Below are 9,405 nucleotides of genomic sequence, written 5' to 3' on the forward strand. Positions count from 1 at the left end.
CTTTAGATCCTAAGGTCTGTCATTGAGTTAAGTGGTGTGACAGCATGCCGGTGACATGGTGTGGTGTTGTTTGTTCAACCTCATGGATATTCTCTTTTCCCACAAGTGTATTATTGAAGTGAAATTGTACCATATGTTTGTCCCAAAATGACCTAGTTTGTGTTGAGTGGACCTTAAACTCCATTTCTCTCTCTTAAGTCAAAATCACCCTTGCTAACGAATATATTAACTTTGTGATGATGTCCATAGATACAGTATGCATCACCATATTATGCTAGTCCCAAAATGACCTAGTTTGTGTCCAGTGGACTTTAAATCTCATTTTACTTTGTTCCTCTCATGTGTAAATCATCCTTGCTAACGACTAAATGGAATATATTAAATTTGTAAAGATGTCCACACATATACTTCATCTGGGGTATTGATAGACGGGACATTTTATCCTAATTTTTGGTGTTTTTAATATATTTCTCCTGTTTTTATTATGACTGTTCCGGTCATTTTTATTTTTTATTTTGTTAGTAGGAAGGTTGCTAGTTGTGGGTAACATTCAACTTCGGTCCTAGTCCCTGCAAAGAACGAGCTATAGTCTGTACTCAAATACATGTAATATAATTTGTTGAAGTCACTTGGTCAACTCGCAAACTATAATTAACAACCAATTTACTCTCTTGAAACATTTTTGGTCATTAGCTGAATTTTAAATTCTAAAATTCAGTGTATAGCCTTATAACAACTTGAATTACGGTATATGTTAGTATTAACAAGAAACTGAAGAGAATGGCGCTGTCTTTTCACAGATTCGATTAAAGGCAAAAAGATAAGTATAATACTTTATCACTTCTTTACAATAATATTAAATTACATAAGATTTATGCGATTTTGTTATTTACTTAAAGATAGGTTCCCAGAAAAGTATTTATCAGGTGGTTATTTCCAATAAAAGTATGACAATTTTGGTATATATGGAAAGTAGAGGTATCCAATCTTACTAGAAAAATACTGGATTCCCCGAAAAATACTCATGAAGCGTATACAGGACAAAAATGTCAGGGTTCCCCATATCGACAGTCCGGCGATTAGGAATATCTGCACGCGTGACGTCAGAGGTTAACACGGGGTGATTGAGCCCTTGATGTACATGTTGATAAACTTTATGAAGAGTTAGACGTACAACACTTTCTGAGATAAAAATCACGGAAAAAGACGCAGGCAGTGGATAATCCGAGAATTTAATTAGGTTTTTATATTTGTAATAAATAGTCAGCGATTAAAGACAACATCGTCTTGTGTATGCAATGCATTTACTATTTTAGTGTATACGTGTAGTCAGTGCCGGACTGGGGCCACCTGTCCACCTGTCCGTGACAGGTGGGCCTAAGCTCATTAAAAAAAAGTGGGCCTAAGCCTATAAACAAAAAAGAAAAAAGAGAAAGAAAGGAGAGGGGGGAGAAAAGAAAGAAAGAAGGAGCGGGCAGGACACAGGACTGGAGAAAGAAATGATTGGAAAAAAATGACTGACAAACAACACAAAAAAAGAAGTGTACTAGAATTCTCAAATTCATCTAATGATAGTGCTCTTAGGTCATTCTGTTATCTAATTGTACCAGGAAATCAAAAATTTGCCTTCTTCTGCTTTGGTCTGAAATGCTTGGAAAATGGGTTTGCGGTTGACAATTTTCAAACCTTTTCTGGGAGAAGAAGCCACCCAGACCCCCCTCGGACGTTTTCGCGCCTTTGGCACGCTCGTGACGCGCCGTCGGCGCGTACTTGTGTGGGTCTTGGTCAATGACCTGACAGAGTCCAGCAGTGCATGTAGTTAAGACCATGCCTTCCACTTTGGAATGGTGAATGACTCATGTCTTATGTGCCTTACTACTGGAATGACCCCTGTTAGCCCTGTACTGAAGTCAAAGGGCATTCCCGAACTTAGGGTACTTCCACTGAACTCAGTGGCATGTCTGGAATTTTATGCTTATTCTGATAGGCGACGGCCAAGGTTTGGATATCTTGAGAATTTTCACTTGGTTTCCGGCTCTGGGTACACCATATATTAAACCTTTCGATAGTTGGAGATTTCTGCAATGGTTTTGTGTAATATCATTAAGAATCGAATGATTTTTCAATGATCAATAAAGGATGGGCAGGGATGGATTTAATTTATTCTCTATGACATGAATGATACATTAAACCATGTAAAATAGACATGCGCATTCTTTTCTTTGTTTTGTAATCAATCGAATACCCACCAGAAATATTAGCCAATCACAGTGCAGGCTTGTATAGCGAACACATAGGTAGCTGATTCTTTACAGGTGATCTGAATTATGGAACGCCAAACTAACATAAAATCAATTCACTGCCAATGGGTCCCGTCAATTAAATGAATATTTGTAAATTTGTCGTTCCATACAGCTAGAGACGCCGATTCGAACAACCCAGTCGCCTGGTAACCGTGGTGAGTACTTTTCAGATACAAACTTTAGAAAGCAAACATCCCCCAACCGTCCTTCAATTTGAAATTGAGCGGCCAAGTGAAAGCATCTATTCACATTAGCCAAATATAGGATACGTCTCTCATCTCAAACAGGTTAGTAAACTTTTAATTTTCATTTTAAAATTTTATTCAGATAGGCTGGTATATTAACAGGTCCATAGAACAGTAGAACTTTAAACCCCCATTTAAACAGTCGATCAATATTTGTACGTGACAGAAGTAGGGTATGTCGAACCGAGTGGGTTTTCTCTTAGTCATTCGGTTTCTTTCCATTGGTAAAGACACGTACGTTCAGATAGGCTGGTATATTATTAACAAGTCGACAGAACAGTAGGACTTTAAACCCTCCATTTAAACAGTCGATTAATATTTTTACGTGACAGGAGTAGGGTATGTCCTTCGTTTTTTTCCATTGCTAAAGACACCTACGTACAATATACCACATGTTAGTCCCGAAATTACCTAGTTCGTGTTGAGTAGACGTTAAAATAGTGTCGTGTTTTATTTGCATTAAACTGGACCTACAAAATGGCGCAAAATTCTTCATTGTATTACCAATAGCATATGCGCAGTATGTTAGTCTCATAATTGTCTCTGGTTTTTTTTTTATCAAGCAACAGTTTCTCAATGTAGAATTTGAATACCCGGAAAGGAATAGTGTGAGACGGCCTAGGTTTACAAACTATATGCATTGTTCATTATTAAAGGGGAAGTGTCAGCGTTCACCAGGTATACAAATCAAGGGACAAAATGTGAAGAATTTTCTGATTTATAGCCCACCTCACATGAATAATGAAAGTTTGTATTTCTTTGGCATAGCATCATAAAATTTTAGATTGTCGAATAGGCCAAGGTTAGAGTCTTTCACGCAGAGTTAACCAGTTTATTTACTTTCATATTTCTATTACATATTACAGACATATCTCCTGTTATCGGTCGGACGATGGCGGCGTGGTAGTTCTTCTTTGGGTAAGCTACCTTTTACTTTTAAATAAACGATCTTCACCATATTACAATATTTTCGTCAAACTACATAGAATAGTTTCCGTCCTATATCGGACTAATATGACCTATGAGACAGGGGTAGTCCAATGTTACGGACATATTCGTATGTGTAATCCTTCAACACCAATGAATTTGTCAATCGATGCGCATATTGATTTGAGTTTAGGAAAAAAGAGTTAACATTAATTTAATTCATGTTTTTTTTTTTATTTTCAGATTGCACTAAAGGAGACAAGAAGTTTATGGTATCATAGAGAGGTCCACACACGTTATTATTTATCTTATACTGGGTCTGTCTTTATATTCTGGCTGGTTGATGTGTATAAGCTTGGCTTGTGCACCAGATTCCTTTGTAAATATCATGTGAAGTTTTCCATGATGTATTAATAGGTTTTTTTTGGTTGAAAGTTGTAGACATGGGGAGTAATTAAATTGGGATATATTAATATGGCATCAATCAACTAATCCCACATCTCCTTTAGGCAACTAATATTTTCTTTTTGGGGTTCTTCTTTTGTTTGTTTTTTTTTGCATGTTTTTCACTGCATTTGCTTAAGTAAGGGGTGCTATATTTAATATATTCTGATATTTGGTTTATCTTAGATTTTTAATGCCCTTAATGTATATTGCAAATTTCTCATGAGAGTCCAGTAAAGATAATCTTGTATAACGTGTTTCTATGATAAACTTAGATGTATTGTTGATAGTGGGGTCTAGAGAGTTTACGGATACAGGTGAGTTATGCATCACCACTTTATAGATTTTAATATTTTTTGGTATGACAATAGACAAATGTAAAACGTGCTGTCTTTTTTATTAGTCCATAAACTGATTGCATTTTACAGGATTTTTATTGTAAGTTTGATGAAAAAAATAAATAAAGGGTCCAGAAAGATCTAACTAAACATAAATATAATTTTTTTCTTAAAAAATAGTGACGGCGCCGGTTAAAGTACATAAACTGAGATTAGATGTACAATACTTAATAATCCTTCACTAATTTACAGGATCGTGGGGATATGTTTGTAAGGGACGTATGAAGACGGTGATAGTTGTGGATGAGCAGGACACACAGCATATTATACATGGAGGTATTATTGTACAGACAATTGTTATGCAATCGATGAGGTAAGCATTAATATCAATATTTTCTGTATTTCTAAAACAAAGTCGGAAGTGTTATTACTGTAATACAAAATTTCAAACATTATTTATGAGTTTTATTTAGAACATAAAATGTCGTTTAATGTAACACGATGAACCGAAATAGTAGTGGTTATTCATAGGAATTTCACGAATGAGGGTAGCTGATTGTGTTAGACCATTCCATTTCACTTCTTATCTGGAGTTCAAATATATATTTATACGTCTCGAATAATTCACTGTTTTCCTTATTTTAAAACATTAAAAAAAATATACATACTTGTTAATTACAACTTCTCTAGTTCATGTAGACAACAAGTTTGTCCTTGGCTGTTGATATATAATGGTATATTTTACAGGACCACAACAATGTTAAGACGCCGAATGATCAATATGACGATTACCACTGGTATAGGAGAACAGACAGGGTAGGTATTAATACCAAACTTTACTTATTTCTAAATTATCCCTAAAATTTATAAATACATGTAATTCAAATTAAACTCCATGTGATATGCTTAATTACATAATATTTTGGCCATTGAATCAAATTATACATATTGACTGTTGAGACATTCCTGGAAATAGAACTTACGCCTTCAAAACTGTGACATTTCAACAACGTATCACTTGGTCATCTTAAGCCTGAAAATAGATGGTATCTATAAACAGTCCTACCTTGTTAAAGAATAATCCTATTAATTCTATAGGAGCCACGGTGGCTAGGTGGTTAAGACGCTGGCTCGCTAGCCTGGAGGTCGGGTGTTCGATCCCTGCATTGGCCGAGAAAGTTCATTTGGATTTTCCGACGTGTTTTCCCCTTATCAGAACGGAGGGCCTGACAAGGACAGCTGTCTAGTCCTTCGGATGAGACGAAAAACCGAGGTCCCGTGTATACATTAGAATGCACGTAAAAGATCCCTTGGCAGTTGGAATTCGATATAAGAGTAGGCGATAGTGCCGCTGCCCGGGCACAATTTCCCGCATAGCACACTGTATGGAGTATGCCCGTCTTCATTAGCCCAGTATAGGAGTAGGACGTTAAACCCCATTTTATTTCTATTAATCCTATAATTCACTATTGCCAGTTGAGAAATTGGCAAAATATCATTTTCATCTTCAAATTCAAACATTTGAAGATAACTACTCCATGGTGGAGAATATAAAACAAGGGAGGTAATTGTGTTATTATTTCCGGTGTAAATGAGTTTAAAGTGTGAGAATGACACCTATGATCGTATAATAGTGAGATGACAACCTATTGAGCAAAGGAAATAGAAATAATTATGTTTTGACTTTCTTAGAAAATATGAAATTGTAACTTTAAGTGTTGAATAGTGGTTCTTAGATGAATTTACTGTATCGGTTTACTTTGAACAAATCATACTTCAGCTGCAAGCTGAGATTTTCTAGTCGCAAAACAATACAGCATGAAGTTAGGAAACGTTCGTTCGTAGTTTTTGAAAACGTTTCAGATTTACTGAAATATTAATCCTGTTGTACAGATGGGCAAATTTTCAACTACGTCCTTTTTTTAAACGATATTATTCATATGGACAATTTAATTGTCATAGTTTACCTATTTTTCCAGCTGTGATTTGGATAGATGTCAAGCGGCAGTTTATGGTACCGGGAACTCGACTGGGAAATGGAAGTTGCATAGGGAAATTCTAGATTGGCAATAACAGGTTTATGTTTTTTCTGTATGTATTGTATATATTTTCTAAATTTTCATGGGTCTGTCTGATAGGTACAGTAAAGGACATTCTGTTGACTAGTTTGAAACACATCTTAAAATGGGGACCCCTTGGAAACACTGACTTTTAGTTAGGCTTGAGGTGTAAAACTACTTAAGGGACCGAGTCTATCTGTTATGTCTAGGGTAACATGTCATAACTTCAACAACAACGATCACATCGAAGATGTTTACCTCTATCGGGAGAAAACACACCGACGACCAGATGGGACGGACAGTTTCTTCATACATACAGAAAATAAACACCATAACTTCATCAACAAAGATCACACCGAATATGTTTATCTCTATCGGGAGAAAACACCGACGTTCAGATGGGACGGACAGTTTCTTCATACATACACAAAATAAACACCATAACTTCAACAACAAAGATCACACCGAATATGTTTATCTCTATCGGGAGAAAACACCGACGGTCAGATGGGACGGACAGTTTCTTCATACATACACAAAATAAACACCATAACTTCAACAACAAAGATCACACCGAATATGTTTATCTCTATCGGGAGAAAACACCGACGGTCAGATGGGACGGACAGTTTCTTCATACATACACAAAATAAACACCATAACTTCAACAAAGATCACACCGAATATGTTTGTCTCTATCGAGAGAAAACACACCGACGGTCAGATGGGACGAACAGTTTCTTCTATATCCCGAAAACACAACATAAACAGATACTTCACTAGTCTACAGACACAACATAAGTTTCTTCACTAGTCTACAGACACTACAGACACAAAAGTTTCTTCACTATTCTACATACACAAAGATTCGGGGTTCCTTGCAGCCAGGTGGCGAGACCTGTGCTTGAGGTTATTGTCTGGAGATTAGAAATGGTGGTAATGGTTGTAGGCTGCAGACGTACCATTACTTCTTAGAACATGTACACAACTACATTCAGTCCAATTTAGGACTTCCGTTCTTTTCGAATTGTGATCACCACACAATTATAAGACAGACCATAACGCAAGGGTTATGACATTGTTAATCTTAACACGATTCTGGATGAAATATATTACAAACTTCTGTCTCCTACGAAGTTTTCCGTTTTCCGTCGATTCTGGTGTGCACACCCCATTCATTGGCCTTCGACGGGGGCAGTTATCTTTGAAGACTTGAAATTGGCCACCCAGTTATCTCTAATAGTTAGTTTACTGTTATATCTTATAGCTATATAGGCAGTTTGCTTCGTTTCTCTAGAACATTACATTTGGGCTTGTTTCATCATGTAGAGTTTAAACCGATATCTTCACTAAAAGTCTATCAAATCACTTCTCTATGTAAAGGTGTGTCCAAGACTGGTTAGCAGGTGTTCCTTTACTGTAACATTTTGATTCACAAATTGATGGGGTTCGTTTGCAATTTGGATTTAACTATTGTTATATATCACCAACGGTCATCAATTTATCTAAATAAGCTTGTTATTGCCATCAATTTATCTAAATAAGCTTGTTATTTCCATCAATTTATCTAAATAAGCTTGTTATTGCCAAACTAGTATTTTTCTAATGAAGTCGTCTACAGATGTCTACTGTTATTATTGTTTATTTATATTATATTCATGATTATGTTTATTTACAATGTAAGGTCAGTAGTGAGTAAACACTTCCAGTTGATCAGAGCACTTGGGAAAATCCTACCTCCCCCTTCCTAAATGGGAGTTAGGGTTGGGTAGCCGGCTCGCAATACTGACCATTGATGTTAGAAACGCTTACAAAGATCAGAATATTTAGTTTTGGGTAACATTATACTTTATAAGTACATATGAGGTCAACATTCAAAATTTTTCATTGTCTATAATGTGTATTGTGTTTGTCGTTGGTAACTCAATCCGCCATTTTAAATAACCATTTCAAAAATACAATTTTTTTCGAGGGGTGGAGAGGTTACTTTTCCATATTTTAAATCAAATATTTTATGATACTAACTTTTTATACATTTTGGAAACATTATTTAATTTTTATGCTCCCATATTTTCAGGCCAAAGGTTAAAATTCTATTTTTCACTTTCTAAACATGGAACATAAAACTTGATGGGTTTTTAAATGAGGTCAAATAACGATTATTTCAAACTTGGACACACCAATATGATTTTGTGTTTGGGAGGGAGGGGAGGAAAGGGATGTTATGTCAGACCCATAAGATGTTTTAATTTATATTTATATTTCACTGATATTACTCTTGGGACAATATCATCGACATATGATTTTTCTTTATTATCATAATGATTATCTTATGTTAAATTAATACACATTATAAAGGTTGTTATTTTGTACCCCCATATTAAACATTATTTATGCCTGTAGATCTGTGATGCTACATGTCAAACTTCTAAATTTTCCATTTTTTTAAACTTGGAACAAACCTTTATGGGAATTTGAACGGGGTAAAAATATTTCGAAAGTTTCGGCATACCAAAATGATGTGAGGGTGGTGGGTGGATCGTGACCGCCAGATCGTCATGCTATAGGTCAACATTCTAAATTTTCTTTTTTTTCCTAAACTTGGAACATAAACCTTTATGGGAATTAGAACGGGTCAAAATTATTTCGAAATTTTCGACATACCAACATGTAGTAGTGGGTGCGGGGTGGTTATGTTTTTAGGAGCAACCGCATTTCATAGCTTTTAAAATATTGTTTAATATGGAACAATTGATAATTTATCAGTTAAAAGAGATTATATTATTGTTTGTTAATTAATTAAATACTGATAGATGTAGTTAAAAATCATTTACAAATAAAATATTTCACCATAACTGTGGTTTGGATCTGATAGGGTGGGGGAACACTAGCCTTGTAATTTTGCTGTGAAATGTTGAACAAGCCGGCGGTAGATGAAAAACTGAGCTGCAGAATAAGCTTGTGAAATCAATGTTCACAGATAACAAGGTTTTAGTTTTGGAGTATAGCACATTTAATGTAAAGAACGAGAGTTGTTTTAACTTGGATCCTTCCAGCTGCAAAGTGTTCCATTTTAATCCACCCGAAC

The 9,405-nt window shown here is 35.5% G+C and overlaps 1 long non-coding RNA gene across 3 annotated transcripts; it reads left to right on the forward strand.

The window, feature by feature from the left end:
- Positions 1-1,136: 1,136 nt before the first annotated feature.
- On the forward strand, positions 1,137-8,292 carry LOC126832566 (uncharacterized). 3 transcript variants are annotated; one of them, XR_008789314.1, is made up of 6 exons: positions 1,137-2,590; positions 3,415-3,466; positions 3,719-4,236; positions 4,510-4,630; positions 5,005-5,073; positions 6,237-8,292. It is a non-coding gene; the product is annotated as an uncharacterized LOC126832566 (long non-coding RNA). The 3 variants fall into 3 exon arrangements; XR_008789315.1 differs by having other exon boundaries at positions 1,137-2,458; XR_007684763.2 differs by lacking the exon at positions 1,137-2,590 and having other exon boundaries at positions 2,652-3,466.
- Positions 8,293-9,405: the final 1,113 nt, after the last annotated feature.

The sequence above is a fragment of the Patella vulgata genome, chromosome 9 (genome assembly GCF_932274485.2).
Source record: "Patella vulgata chromosome 9, xgPatVulg1.2, whole genome shotgun sequence".
In the NCBI taxonomy this organism is placed as follows: domain Eukaryota; kingdom Metazoa; phylum Mollusca; class Gastropoda; family Patellidae; genus Patella; species Patella vulgata.